The sequence below is a fragment of the Pinus tabuliformis genome, chromosome 1_1, assembly GCF_031772625.1.
Source record: "Pinus tabuliformis cultivar Carrire ecotype Pingquan chromosome 1_1, CPIR1, whole genome shotgun sequence".
Taxonomy (NCBI): Eukaryota; Viridiplantae; Streptophyta; class Pinopsida; order Pinales; family Pinaceae; genus Pinus; species Pinus tabuliformis.
In genome coordinates, this window is record NC_142297.1 from 399,640,774 (window position 1) to 399,655,773 (window position 15,000).

At 36.3% G+C, this 15,000-nt stretch overlaps 1 non-coding gene across 1 annotated transcript in view; it reads right to left on the reverse strand.

The window, feature by feature from the left end:
* Positions 1-59, reverse strand: part of TRNAN-GUU (transfer RNA asparagine (anticodon GUU)) — a 72-nt gene extending 13 nt beyond the window's left edge. The window contains exon 1 of the tRNA in view: positions 1-59. This exon is cut by the window's left edge and continues 13 nt beyond it. This is a non-coding gene — a tRNA (tRNA-Asn).
* Between the last annotated feature and the right edge of the window lie 14,941 nt (positions 60-15,000).

Consider the following 15,000-nt stretch of genomic DNA (forward strand, 5'->3'; position numbering starts at 1 on the left):
ATTCGAACCTACGACCAATCAGTTAACAGCCGACCGCTCTACCACTGAGCTACTGAGGAACAACGGAGGGTTCCCATATACGGGCAAGATTCTTGTTCTTTGGACCGACCCATGATCATCAGTGTATAAACGAGAAACTCAATAAGGTTTTTTATCAACTCTTGGACACCCCACCCTAGAGGTATTGACCTATAAATACAATAGGATCTATAATTATTGCTACCATTCATTATTAGGAGGTATTACTTAAAAAAAGAATAATTCGATTATATAGAACCTTGAAATAAAGAGATAACTTTTAGATTTAGATAAAGGAGGATTGGCGGTGAAAATAGCAGTTTACGGGAAAGGCGGAATCGGTAAATCAACAACTAGTTGTAATATCTCAGTCGCTCTAGCGAGACATGGTCAAAAAGTGTTACAGATTGGGTGTGATCCCAAACACGATAGTACTTTTACTCTTACAGGATTTCTAATACCTACAATTATAGATACTTTACAATCCAAGGATTATCATTATGAGGATATTTGGCCCGAAGATGTAATTCACAAGGGTTATGGAGGGGTGGATTGTGTGGAAGCAGGGGGTCCACCCGCAGGAGCCGGGTGTGGAGGATGTGGTGGGAGAAACTGTAAAGTTGTTAAAAGAATTAAATGCATTTTACGAATATGATATTATATTATTCGATGTATTAGGTGACGTGGTCTGTGGAGGTTTTGCCTCTCCATTGAACTATGCAGATTATTGTGTTATTATTATAGATAATGGATTCGATGCATTATTTGCAGCTAATCGTATTACTGCCTCTATAAGGGAAAAAGCTCGTACACATCCACTCCGATTAGCAGGCTTGGTGGGAAATCGTACATCTAGAAGAGATCTTATAAATAAATATGTAGAAGCCTGTCCAATGCCCGTAATAGAAGTATTACCTATTATTGAGGATATCCGAGTTTCCAGAGTAAAGGGTAAAACCTTATTTGAAATGGTTGGATTTGAACCATCCCTTAACTATGTTTGTAATTATTATCTAGGCATAGCAGATCAAATATTGTCCCAACCAGAAGGTATTGTCCCAAAAGAGATTCCAGATCGGGAATTATTCAGTTTACTCTCTGATCTTTATCTAAATCCCATTGGTGGTGGGGGACAGAAAAAAAATAATAAGGAAAATTTACTTGGGTTTACGAGGATTTAGAATCAACAATTTCTCCACTTCTCCACAATTTGTTGTCAATTTGTTGACAATTTTATTTTATTTCTTGTTATCATTCTTTTGTGTTACTAGTATTTTTATTCATTATTTCTTTTCCTTATTTATCCTTAGCCTTTTATTCCCTCCCTATTATGTCGACAAAAATTGTTGAAACTATAACGCTTGAATGTGAAACGGGCAATTATCATAGCTTTTGTCCTATTAGCTGTGTATCCTGGTTGTATCAAAAGATTGAAGACAGTTTCTTTTTGGTAGTGGGCACAAAAACATGTGGTTATTTTCTCCAAAATGCACCTGGAGTTATGATTTTTGTAGAACCCCGCTATGCAATCGCAGAATTAGAAGAAGGAGATATATCGGCCCATTTGAACGATTATGAGGAATTGAAAACGCTTTGTATTCGGATAAGAAAAGATAGAGACCCCAGCGTCATCATATGGATAGGAACCTGTACTACAGAAATAATAAAAATGGATTTGGAAGGTATGGCACCCAAATTGGAATATGAAATTGGAGTACCAATTCTAGTGGCAAGAGCAAATGGACTGGATTATGCTTTTACTCAGGGGGAAGATACTGTCTTAGCTGTAATGGCACATCGTTGTCCAGACCAAGAATTCCCCATTGGTGAATCAAAAGAAACTAAAACAAAATTATTCCCTTTTCCTCTTCTGAAGGAAAAGAATTTGGTGGAATATGCAAATCATCCTCCCTTAGTTATTTTTGGGTCTTTACCCTCGAATTTGGTTTCTCAACTTGATACAGAATTAAGACGCCAATTCATCAAGGTATCAGGTTGGTTGCCCGCTCAGAGATATGCCGATCTTCCATCACTGGGTGATGGAGTTTATGTTTGTGGGGTTAACCCATTTCTTAGTCGTACAGCAACAACTTTGATAAGACGAAAAAAATGCGAATTAATCGTAGCTCCTTTTCCTATTGGTCCAGACGAAACGCGTGCTTGGATCGAAAGGATTTGTCCTGTATTTGGTATTGAGGCCCAGAGTCTGGAGGAAAGAGAGGAACGGATATGGGAGAGTTTAAAAGATTATCTTGATTTGGTACGCGGAAAATCTGTCTTTTTCATGGGAGATAATCTAATAGAAATATCTATAGCCAGATTCTCAATTAGATGTGGTATGATCATTTATGAAATTGGTATTCCATATATGGATAAACGGTATCAAGCTGCTGAATTAGCGCTATTACAAAATACATGTATAAGAATGTGTATGCCCATACCACGAATTGTAGAGAAACCAGACAATTCGAATCAGATACGACGTATGCGCGAGCTACAACCCGACTTAGCCATCACCGGAATGGCTCATGCTAACCCGTTAGGGGCGAGAGGAATTGGTACTAAATGGTCAGTTGAATTTACTTTTGCCCAGATTCATGGATTTGCCAATGCGAGAGATGTACTCGAATTGGTTACCCGACCTCTACGACGTAACGAAAATTTAGATAACTTGGATCGGACCACCCTGGTTCGAAAGAACAACGAGTTATATACCAGTACTCCTGTTAAATAAGATAACAAATAATATATATTAATAGCATATGCAATATCCAGATATTATAATATTTCTTATAAATCAATTATGTTAAATCGAATATTTATTTATATAATATAAAAACTATTTCTATACTTAGAAATAATATATATGATAAAATCATAAATTTATCAAAATAATTCTTTGATCAAGATCAAAGGGAGTTTTAATATGATAAAAGTACTTGGTCTACTATTGGGTCCATTATCCTCATGGGTAGAAGTTTCAGGTCCGATCATCATATTTGGGCTATATTATGGATTTCTTGCTACATTGCCTTTTGGTCCCTCTAAAATCTATTCCACAAGATCCTTCCTTTTGGGAAAACCTGGCTATGGTATAATAGCCATAAGTGGTTCTATTACGGGACAATTAATAGGATTTTTGTCCATGTATTATTCGCCCATCTATGCAGCGCTGTGGAAACCTTATGCAATAACTTTATTAGTCGTACCATATATGTTCTTTCGTTTTTTCCAAATTATGGACAAACCTTCAAGTTCTGAATCTCCGCACCTCATGAATTCGATCAACAATCCAAAAGCTCTAAGTCTATTTATGGATGGTCTAATTCTTCAATTGTTGAATCCCATTCTTTTAGCAAATCCCGTATTAACAAGACTGGTGAACCTCTTTCTTTTTCGTTACAGCCCTAATATATCCTTTATGATAAGTGGTCTTTGCGGTTGGTTGGGCGGTCATATTCTATTAACAATTTTTATAAAATGGGTATCTTTCCGTATAGATCGTAATTCACTTATCGATAATACTTTATTAAGACGTTATATCAATCAAACCTTTAGTTTATTTATTCTTTGTTATTGTTCGTTCTATTTGGGTAGAGCCCCATTACCTTTTATTAAAGGTAAAAATTATGAAGACAACAATGGCCACTCTGTGACTATGGCTAGAGATGACCGCTCCGTGGCTATGGCTAGAAAAAACCGCTCTGTGGCTATAGATCCACAAAAACTTCAAGAACTTATAAAAGAAGAAAAGTTATTCCGGCAGCAACCATGGCCCATTATGTGCTTTGATCATAATAGGGTTTATCAACCGATACGATATATTGGAAATAGCCCATTTACTCGCCTAGGTCCTGTGAGGACCGAAGTCTCTCAATATTTTTTTGGCGCATACTCAAGTGATGGAAAAAAAAGAATCTCTTTTACGTTTTTACCTAGTGTATTGGTCCTTGGGGAAAAGCTCGTCGGTGGATATAGAGATGTTTTATATACTTCTTGCTCATCTGAGGATCCTTATTATAGATGGAATCATACCATGAAAAGAAAAAGAGATTCTTTAGGGAATGAATTTTCGGATCGAGTGAAAGCTCTAAGCCATGGATCTCCCGCTGAAAATGTTATAGAAAGGAGAGTGAAATTCTCCAATTCTAAGGGGGATTCTTTTACTGAAATGTATGATCCATTCCTTAATGGGGCATTCCATGGAACAATAAACCAATTTGAGTCCCCCCAAATGCTGAACGATTCGATCATTTCGAATCTTTCGGATTTCATAGAGATATTTATGAGAGACCCTAAAGAGGGATTCCCAAATGATCCACTTGGGTATGGGTACCATATCTCTTATCTTTGGCAGGAATTGGAACACGAAAGCTTTCCACTACCCTGGGAGCCCTTACCTACATATATTGTTCGTTCGCTTGTCCCGGTCACTATATCCTCTAATCCCGGAACTCCTCAATCCAAATATGCTTTAAATAGATTAAAAATTCAAAATATCTCTTATCTGATCCAGACCCCAGAAATCCATCCACCATATTGGTTGTGGTTAGCCTGGAGATCATCCATTATATATGTCCCACTGCAAGTAGCTAGATGTTATGGAGAGATCTACACAAGATTTTTAGTTTATGTTTACGGCCGATTTGACCGTCTTATAAAACCTTCGACCTCAGGTATCGTAAAACTGGATTTGATTTCTGGTCTGTTTAAGAAGGAATATCTTTTCGTTTACGAGAATTTGTGTTTCCTTTTCGAGTGTTTGGCGCAATATGAGTGGACAATACTACTAATATCTCGCGCGGGTATACCTCGGGATAAGCGTTATTCAATGGAAAAGAAAGATTTTATTGCCCTTTACAGGGAAATACTATTAAATGAACCTCTCCAAATTAGAGAAATTCGGAAACATGTGCCTCGATGGTCATCTGGTTTGATGATAGGTGAATATGATGACGTAGACCCAGTTCTATTATCATCGAATAGGATTCTTTCAAGAAAGGTCAAAGATACAATGACCTTTGATATTGGGCAAAGACGAATAGGAGTAGTTCAAAACCGTTATTCTGCCGAGGCAGATTATCATCGGAACTTAATCCAAGGATCCATACGTGCTAAAAGACGGAAAATTATGATATGGAAGAGGATACAACCGAATGTACATTCCCTTTTCTTTTTGAAAAGAAAAGAAATACCCGCTTATCCTAAAGATTATTATGACACGTCCGATTCTGGTAGAGTGGATAAGGAACAAATCGGGGAAGAAGTTAGGGAAAAAATCCAGAGACTCGAAGATCCATTATCCCAGCAGACAATTGCTGAGTCCGTATGTTTAGCGTGGCCAGAATTGCACTATTTCGGAGGTTTATTATTAATGGCTCAATCAAATATTAGAAAAAATATTATATTACCATCACTTATTATAGCCAAAAATATGGGTCGTATTTTATTATTTCAAGTCCCCGAATTTTACAAAGATTGGGAAGAAATGAGGAGAGAAATGCATGTCATATGTGCTTCTGATGGTACCGAATTGTCTGAAACAACATTCCCAGACAAATGGGAAACACAAGGTATGCAGATAAAGCTTCTATTTCCTTTTCGTTTGAAGCCTTGGCATAGATCCAAACCCCAATCTGCAAAAAGATTGCGTTGGAGTTATTTAACGACCTTTGGATTAGAAACTGACATACCTTTCGGTGATCCAACCTCAAAGCTAGGAATTTTTTCCAAATTTTTAAAACCCATCTTCAAAAAAGTGAAGAGACGATTGATGGGATCTACAGGAATAAGACGCGTTCCACGAGTTGGATATATAGACAAGAGTGAACTTAATGACCGGATACAAAATAAATTACTAAGTGAGACTACCCCTATGGGTAGTGCAAATGATTCATCCGAAGTTAATGATCAATTTGGATATGAAACCCAAACAATTAATGTGAAAGATCAAGATGATTGGACGACCACAATGAAAGAGCGGATCGAATCTATCGCGATCATAAATAGCTCTCCTATAACTGGAATGTCTCTGGTGGATTCAGAGATTCATACCGGATCGAAGGGAAGTTTTAACATATTGGGATCAACATTAAAAAAACGATTGGTTCAGATTCGGCGAATACCTGGTTTATTTCGAAATAAAAGTGTACAATTAATCCGAAAAAGGTTCTATTCAATTAAATTTTTTATCAAAAGAATGGACCGAAGAATGGACCGAGATCTCTTACCAAGTTTTATTAATTTCATTGCGTCAAATATCAAATTTTGGATTCAATCCGCTTGGATTCGATCCACGAGGAATATAACAACAATTTACGGACGAATATTCATTATCAATAAAGATATTTCAAGAATCAATAGAGGTAAAATTACCAACTACTATTCAATCAACGAAAAAATACAAGATTTTGAAATTCGTCCTGATCGAAACATGTTCTCAATGTCCCAAGCATATATATTTCACAAGATATGGCAGATAAGGGCATTAGATATACAAAGAATATTGGATCACGAAAAACCACAAGATCTGAAAGAGAATGACTGGAAACAATGGTTGAGATGTTTTGACCGGTACAATTTATCCCCACAGATATGGTCTAGGATAAACCCAAATAAATGTAGAAATATAGTAAATAAGCAATGTACGTGTTATGAAGAACGATTCGTTCCTTATGAACAACAAGAAGATTCTATATTTGCGACTGTGATGGAACCTTTTTTGGGACTACTTCGGAAAATGAACAAACGTTACAGATACGATCTCTTATCATATAGTTATCTCAATTCTACAAAAGATTTGGATATTCTCAATTTGACAGATATTCCCGGACCACCAGTACAACCTGCTATACCAGATGAGCGGGATATTACCGATCGTGAAGGAATTCTCAAGGAAAAGTTTATTAATGATATTATCGAGGAGGATTGGAAGGGTACCGATTTCAATATCGTGAATGGTTCTCGTTCTACTGTTGATATTTACGATGCTATACGTTCTTGTGATTACGATCATACAACAAGTATTGACAGGCAAAAGAAAAAGACTGATCTTATTACGAATCAGCAGGGGATTGACGAGACGCGAAGAGAAAATGTTGGCATTATGGATTCTCCGAAAATCGAGAAGAGAATATCCCAATTAGATCTCAATTTCTGGTTATTCCCGGAACTTTCAGGAATAAAGAACATATATTATGAAACTAAATCGAAATTCATACCAGGAAATTCACTTTTACGGGAAGAACGAGAGCGGAAAAAGATAGAGGAAGAAGAACGGAAGGAAACAACAAATGTTCTAGAACAAATAATAGGTATTAGATCAAATGTTAAGAACAAACAAGTAGAAGATGGTCAAGATAAAAATGGTCAAGTAGAACATCAAGATGGTCAAGTAGAAGATCAACAAACTGATGGAAAGAAAAAAACTAATAAAGGTCTTTTTCAATGCAAAGTAGTAGACGTTCTAGGGAAAAAACGTTTCTTCTATCTGGCGAATATTTGCAGGGTTATGTCCGGAATGAAGGATCCGGGAACATATCTTCGGATCCAAGAGAGAAATATTGACCTGAGTCTAATGGCCTTTTGCATTGCTATTCAGAAGAATAGCAGTGCAAATAAAATATCGAAAGAACTTGCTCTTCAGAGGAATGTTCGGGGAAAGGTACGCAATGACAATGAAATAAGGGAAGATAAAAAAATAATGGTCTTCCAACCATATCGTTTATCAAGCATAGTGGATGACCAATTCCTGATGTATAAAATCGTAAGTATTTCATTGAAGTTTAAAAAAAGAGCCGGAGAATGGATAGATGGAGATTTTTATGATGGATCTGTGCAACGCGGGAAAATTCTGGGGGATGAAAAAAATATTTTTAGTTCCCTCAATTTAGAAGATATTTTGCTTCCAAAACGTCGTAGAGAATTTCGAATCTTGAATCGGTTTGATCTGGAGAACGATCATGTAGGATTTTCCAATGGAAAAGACATACAAAATGATGAAGAACTCATGGGAAGAGACCAACATCTTAGCGTAGATACAACACAAATAATTAAACGTTTTCTTTGGCCTAGTTATCGATTAGAGGATATTATTTGCATGAATAGATATTGGTTCAATACAAATGATGGGAGTCGATCCGCGATGTTGAGAATACGTATGTATCCCCTAACTGTCAATTGATAAATTTTTTGCTTCAATTCCGTTTTCGTAAAAAAAAAAGAATGGATTGATTCAATGGAGTTTCAGGATATGGCAAAAATTGAACCAATCTGTTCGTTCTGTTTCATCAATGTGAAAAGATTCTACATCTCGTATCATATTTTTCCATAGGTTAAAACCAGATGTTCGTCCAAGAAGATAGGAAGAATCCGACCATTTTTTCTTAAATGGTCGGACGGAACGAATCAGAATTATTATATGAACCATGAAAATGAAAGAATGGATCTAATTCTTTTTTCTGACTCGAAAAAAAATTAAGCCCTGGAAAAATTTGTGTTTTTTTTTATGATCAATAATTTGTCCATTAGTTCATCTCTGATTCCCGATAAACAGAGAGGATCTGTTGAATCTCAGGTATTTTATTTAACCAATCGGGTCCTAAGACTTACCCAGCATCTGCAATTGCACGGAAGAGACTATTCATCCCAAAGGGGTTTGTGGAAAATTTTGAACAAACGTAAGCAACTTCTGGTTTATCTATCCAAGAGGGATAAACTTCGTTACGATGATTTAATTGGTCAATTGGGTATCCGTGGGCTAAAAACCCGTTAATTTCGAAGTTTTCAATTCCAATCCAATTTTTAGAGATCCAGGATCCAGTCGTTCTTTTTTCTTTTTATTTTTCTCATTTAGAAAACGAATCGAAGAGGGGTTACACATGATCATGCTTGCTGAAAGACCCCCTGATGGTAAGTATGGGTCCTCATTATCCATCGATACACGTTGTTCTTCGACTTATTGCTAGATGGTAAAGATTTTATTGGCTGTGAACCTCTATCAGACTATTTACATAGGGGGGGTAGGAAGCAAATTGTTTAGAACCGAACAATATCTCCCCTATGTAACGCAATGGGATTATTGCACTACTATGTTCGCAGAGGCAATAAAGGTAAATGCACCGAAAAGATCGATCGGGAAATATGTATCCCAAAGGGCTAGCTATAGCAGAGTGATTATGCTAAAGTTGGGTCGTATAGTCTTTTTTTTATAGCCTGGTTTTTTTCATGGCGAATATCGATGCTCAAACTTTTTATTCTTATATTTAAAACTCCATTCTCTTCTATTTTTGGAGATAGGGACATGATATATGATCTATTTCTGCTACAGGTATGCGAATGATGCATAATCATTATATCACATGAATCGTTTACCTATGACTATTAAATCTCCCTATAAAAAACGGATCTCCCATCCTCGATTTCGTGGATGAATACACTTCGGATTCTTTCAAAGTATTGCTTGTGGAGTATGCGTTTATGCCTGATTAATTCACCCATTGTTGATTGGAAAAACGAACGATTGGTAATTTATAGTATTTATTCTGGAATTTGCATCTTTCGTGGAAATTGTGTTGAGTATTGTTCATCAAATTTTCTTTTTATGATTGAAAGAATATGAACTCCCGACCTATGTATGATCGTCATGAATGAAATTATGATTATATTGCTCCAGGACGTTTACCAATATTGGTGATCGAAGATTCGAGAATTAAAACAATTCAAAGTTTAACTTGTCTGTCCGAAGGAACTATGGACGAACATTCTGACCGATTAAAGAATTTCTACCAATTCTTCAGATTCAGTTTGGATTCGATCAGAGAGGACTGATGGGTCGAGACCATACCTTTTTTCCGGATGGATCATAAATAAGGATCAGGATATTTATAATTTGATTAAGAATGTCACATGTATTATTGATCAGAGTCTATTATCAACCAACGGAATTATAGACCAGTTCATGTAATTCCCAGATCCATTGAAATACAAATATTTCAATCCGATTAGGTATGTGGATAAGGTCACTTTTTTTTTAGTGAATGCGATCATGAGTCAGAATATTGGAAATTCTCGCGCACATAATGAATCCACCTGGATATCTTTTTCGTCTAATAAGTATGATGAGAAGTATAATTCTATTCCTGATCTTATAATAGAAGATCATTAGATAATGGAAAATAAAAAACTAAATATAACTTTTGTATCTGAGAAGATAAAGGTATAAGGGGTTGATCTATTATGCTCGAGCATACACTTATTCGAGTTCGAGGTGCTTTCTTCATTATCTATTGGTATTACGAGTCGAAACATGGTTAGAGCACTTATGTGTCGCCAATACTGCATACGGTCGATTCAAATTCAGTAGCATATTCGGATTATCTTAAAATATAGCCGGCCAGGGGCATCTTATCGATCTTTGTTATAGCTATTGTAGACGCTGAAACAGCTATTTTATCAGCTACTGACATCGTATCATATAATCAATTCGTATCGATCAATTTCATTTGTCGAAATGGTGATGAAGTATCGTATATCGGTATATCTATACCTTATAAAAAAATAAGGTATATCTCAGAAGATATATCTATTCTATATGACCAGAATCTATCAAAATCTCTATAGTATTACGGTCGATCAAAAACATGATTGATCCATATAAAAATCATTAGGAAAATTACCTGTCATGATTGGACCATATTCGGGGTGATCTGGGGGGATCGAAATGATCCAAAAAATACAGATCGGTTCCAAATATAATGGAGATTACAATTATTGATTCGTTTTATATTCATAATATCCCGTTATTAGCCATCTTTATTGGGCATATATTAGAAGATTTGGCTATATATGATCTTATCAAATTAAAACTTTTTACTAACTAATGGAGATCCAATGGCACATTCGGTCAAAATTTATGATACATGTGTTGGTTGTACCCAATGCGTACGAGTTTGTCCCACAGATGTATTGGAAATGATACCTTGGGAAGGATGTAAAGCTAAGCAAATTGCTTCTGCTCCAAGAACAGAAGACTGCGCAGGTTGTAAGCGGTGTGAATCCGCTTGTCCAACAGATTTCTTGAGTGTACGTGTTTATTTATGGCATGAGACAACGCGCAGTATGGGTCTAGCTTACTGATCAATATGCACAATAAAAAAGGTTAAATTCATTTCATATTAATATATTTTTTTTATCCACTGATTGATAAAAACCCATACTTGATCCAAGATCTCAAGTATGGGTTTTTATCAATCAGTGGAGATGCAAAGTATCTTCTATAATGAGCGAATTACCTTGGCTCGCTCAACTATAATTGTTGGTTCGCCTATATCTGGGGTTCCTTAGTCCCATTATTTCCCACCCATAGAAGGAGGGAATGATCTGATTCGATGGTATACTCTAGGTATTTGTTTACTCTAACTCCTTTTCATTATATATACATTCCGTCCATTACCATTTCCAATTTGATAAATTATTGATCCAATTGAAAGAATAAAGAGTATAACTGGACTTATTGATTTTCATTGGAGAATGGGAATTGACGGATTTTCCATCGGACCTATTTGACAGGATTTGTTACCACTTTGGCCATTTCAGTTGCTTGGCCAATTACTAAAAATCCTCGATTGTTGCATTTACTGATGTTAGCAATATACAGTAGCCAATTATCCTCGGTATATTATACCTTTATTTCCTATGCGGGAACTGGAATAAATTTTTGTTCACCCACTTCTATCCGTACGGAGGGAGGGGGGGGGAAAGACGTTTCTATTTGGCCACAATACACTGCGAGTAATTCTATCTTTCCGCTAATCGGAGCTTTAAGTATAGGTCTCTAGAGATCTGATAGACCAACATTAGGTTCAGGAATATTGGATAATAAATAGTATTCTATTTAGGGTTCTTCATCGCTTATACAATGAAATCGCCAATTTTTTCACATACCCGGTTACCCTACATGGGTAAGCGCATTATTATAGTACATGTATGCTTCAGTAGCCGGAGTTCCATTGAAAAAAGGGAATGGGTTAATTCAAACATGGAATTGCTACCTCATACTCATTTTATATTTCTTTTCGCTGTGGTTGGTAATGATAGGAATGGTTCAAATCTTCTTTTATTTGAATCTATTTTATTTGAATCTATTTTATTTGAATCTAATATAGTTCAAGTTATTTCAAGTAGTGATTCCATCATTCTATAATCACTACTTGAAATAACTTGTACCAGTTATTGATGTCACTTATCAATCACATAAAAGAACTGGATCGAATCTATCCTTCCTTTTCCTTCCAGGAATTCGGTCCATTTATGGTTCCAACCATCCATAGCTGTGTAACCCTATTCCTAATAGATTGACCCCCAAATAACGGATCCAAACTATAAAAAATCCTAAAGAAGCCACAATTGCCGGTTCCTCACCCTGCCAACCCTTATTCATTCTAGTATGCAGATAGATTGCGAATATGGTCCAAGTAATTAATGCCCAAGTCTCTTTTGGATCCCAGCTCCAATAAGATCCCCATGCTTCATTGGCCCATATTGCTCCAGAAAGAGTACCTATGGTTGAAAGAGAAAAACCGAGACCAATCGCACGATAACTCCAATGATCTAATTGTTTAATCAATTGACATTTACGATAATTCGTTGATGAAAAATAAACAGTGTATTGCAAATCACTTTTTTGCTTGTCATGTGAATAAAAATTTTCATTGGGAAGAATGGCTCGGGAAAATAAATTGTCCATCGCACCAAAAATAACCTGTCTATTTACTCCGGACATAATCACTAGAAGAGCTATGGATGCTAGGGATCCACATAAAAGGGTTGCATAGCTGAACAATATCATACTTACATGCATCATTGACCAATGAGATTGTAGCGCGGGTACTAACATTCCGGATCGTTGCATTTCCTCTGGAAGACCTAAAGTAGCAAACCCATGAGTTAACATAGCACTTGGCGCGGTGATTGCACCTAACCACCGATCATCTCGACTCCGTACTTCTAGAAGTATATGGAACACGGATGAACTCCAGGAAAGGAACATGAATGATTCATACAAATTACTCAACGGTAAATGTCCTGAATAAAGCCAACGATTAATTAATAATCCCGTTGTACAAAGAAAAGTAACTATCATGCCCTTTCCTCCCGAACTACTTAGTCCTTCAATTCGATAAACTAAGGTTCCCCAATAAATGAGAGTGACAACCAAAATGAGAGAAAAAGAGATGTGAGCCAATATATGTTCTAAAGTTATGAATATCATAATAAACTCATTTATTCGTTTTATTCCCGAATGAGATCTATGATGGAAAGATAGGATTGATCCATCACAATGAAAATAGATTGAACATATATTGTTACATAGGAAGAAGTGATTGATGAGATCTTCCTGGAAAAATACCGCCACTCGGATTTGAACCGAGATGCTCTCGCACTGCTTCCTAAGAGCAGCGTGTCTACCAATTTCACCATGGCGGCTTCGTAGGGACCATACTAGCTTATTTACACCAGATCGTCAATGTTATGGAACGTGTCTAGCAGAGGGAGTGATCTGTGAATATAATATAAGTCCAAATAAGATCTAAGTTCGGGCATTAACATTTGAATCAATTTTATGTTGGTTGATAGTTATAACGGAGCATGGCGCAGCTTGGTAGCGCGCCATCTTGGGGTGATGGAGGTCGTGGGTTCAGATCCCGCTGTTCCGAAAGAGAATTGGAAATAGTCACATGCGTTATCGTACAAAGAATATATGTAAATTTTCGCTTATTTCGCTTACGATGGGAAGAATCGGAACAGCTAGATTCCAAACAATAAATGGTTATACCATCACTTTATAATTTTTTTGATTGGATGGTTTGATTATATACATATCTAGAACGAAACTATGTTTCTGATCCATGATCTCCCATATGATTATTATTTAATCTTTCCAATTTTAGGGGAGACATCCAAATATATTTATAGCTCCCAATAATATTACATACAGGCTAATATTACCATATATAAGCTGTTAATGAATGAATTGATCCTATTTTGAGCTACTAAGATGTAGAAGGGGGTTTCATCAATAGGATCAAATTGCACTAGATTAGTCAGCTCTTTTTATGTATCTCTGTCACAATGGTTTGGGCATTACGCATTATAAATGGTAGAGATACGAAGAAAGATGATTACTTTTAGTTCTCCTAAAGGATTGAGCACTTCTTTTTATCCAACCATAAAGGAGGGAAAAAATGGAACCCAATAGGGGGATGAATCATTGGGAGGAGCAGAAACAGAAGAAGAATGAATCAAGATATCTAAAACTATAGTAATTATTCGCCATAAAGCAATAACGCGCATCTATTACGAAATGCACGAGCAATTCCATAATGAAATAATATCATCCCCATGCGTGATTCCATAGGTTCTCTTTATTTATAAATAATAATAAATTAATCCTAGTTTTGGATCGGAATGGATGGATTGGGATGTTGATAAGATTATGCTACATTTTCGGTAGCATAATGGTAATGCTGAAGTTCATTCGGGATCCTTAAAAAAAAAAAGGATTAACTCTAATCCCTTTCTAGTGGGAAGGCAGAATGGATAGAAGAATGGTTTATAAATTCATCATTTATCCAGATTGGCTGAAGGAAAGTACTGTAGTGGAACTAATTAATGACCGTGTCCTTTTCGTACGACCACCCTTGGGAGTACCCGAATAAAATGATTTTGCATCACTGTTCTCCAGGGTCCTGGAGGGTGGTGTCGTATATTGGCTCGTGTTGTGCTACGGGTCATCCAAATCAATTGCTGTCAATTTTGATTCGGATGATCCAGAGGAATCATCATTGACTATGCAATAAAAACTTTTCGAATGACCGGTGGAGATAGATTTAGCTAAAGAAAAAGCTTTTATTGCGGCCCGATATGCTTTTCCCTTCCGAACATTTTTACGAATTTTTTTTTTTGATCTAGAAGTACGCTTTT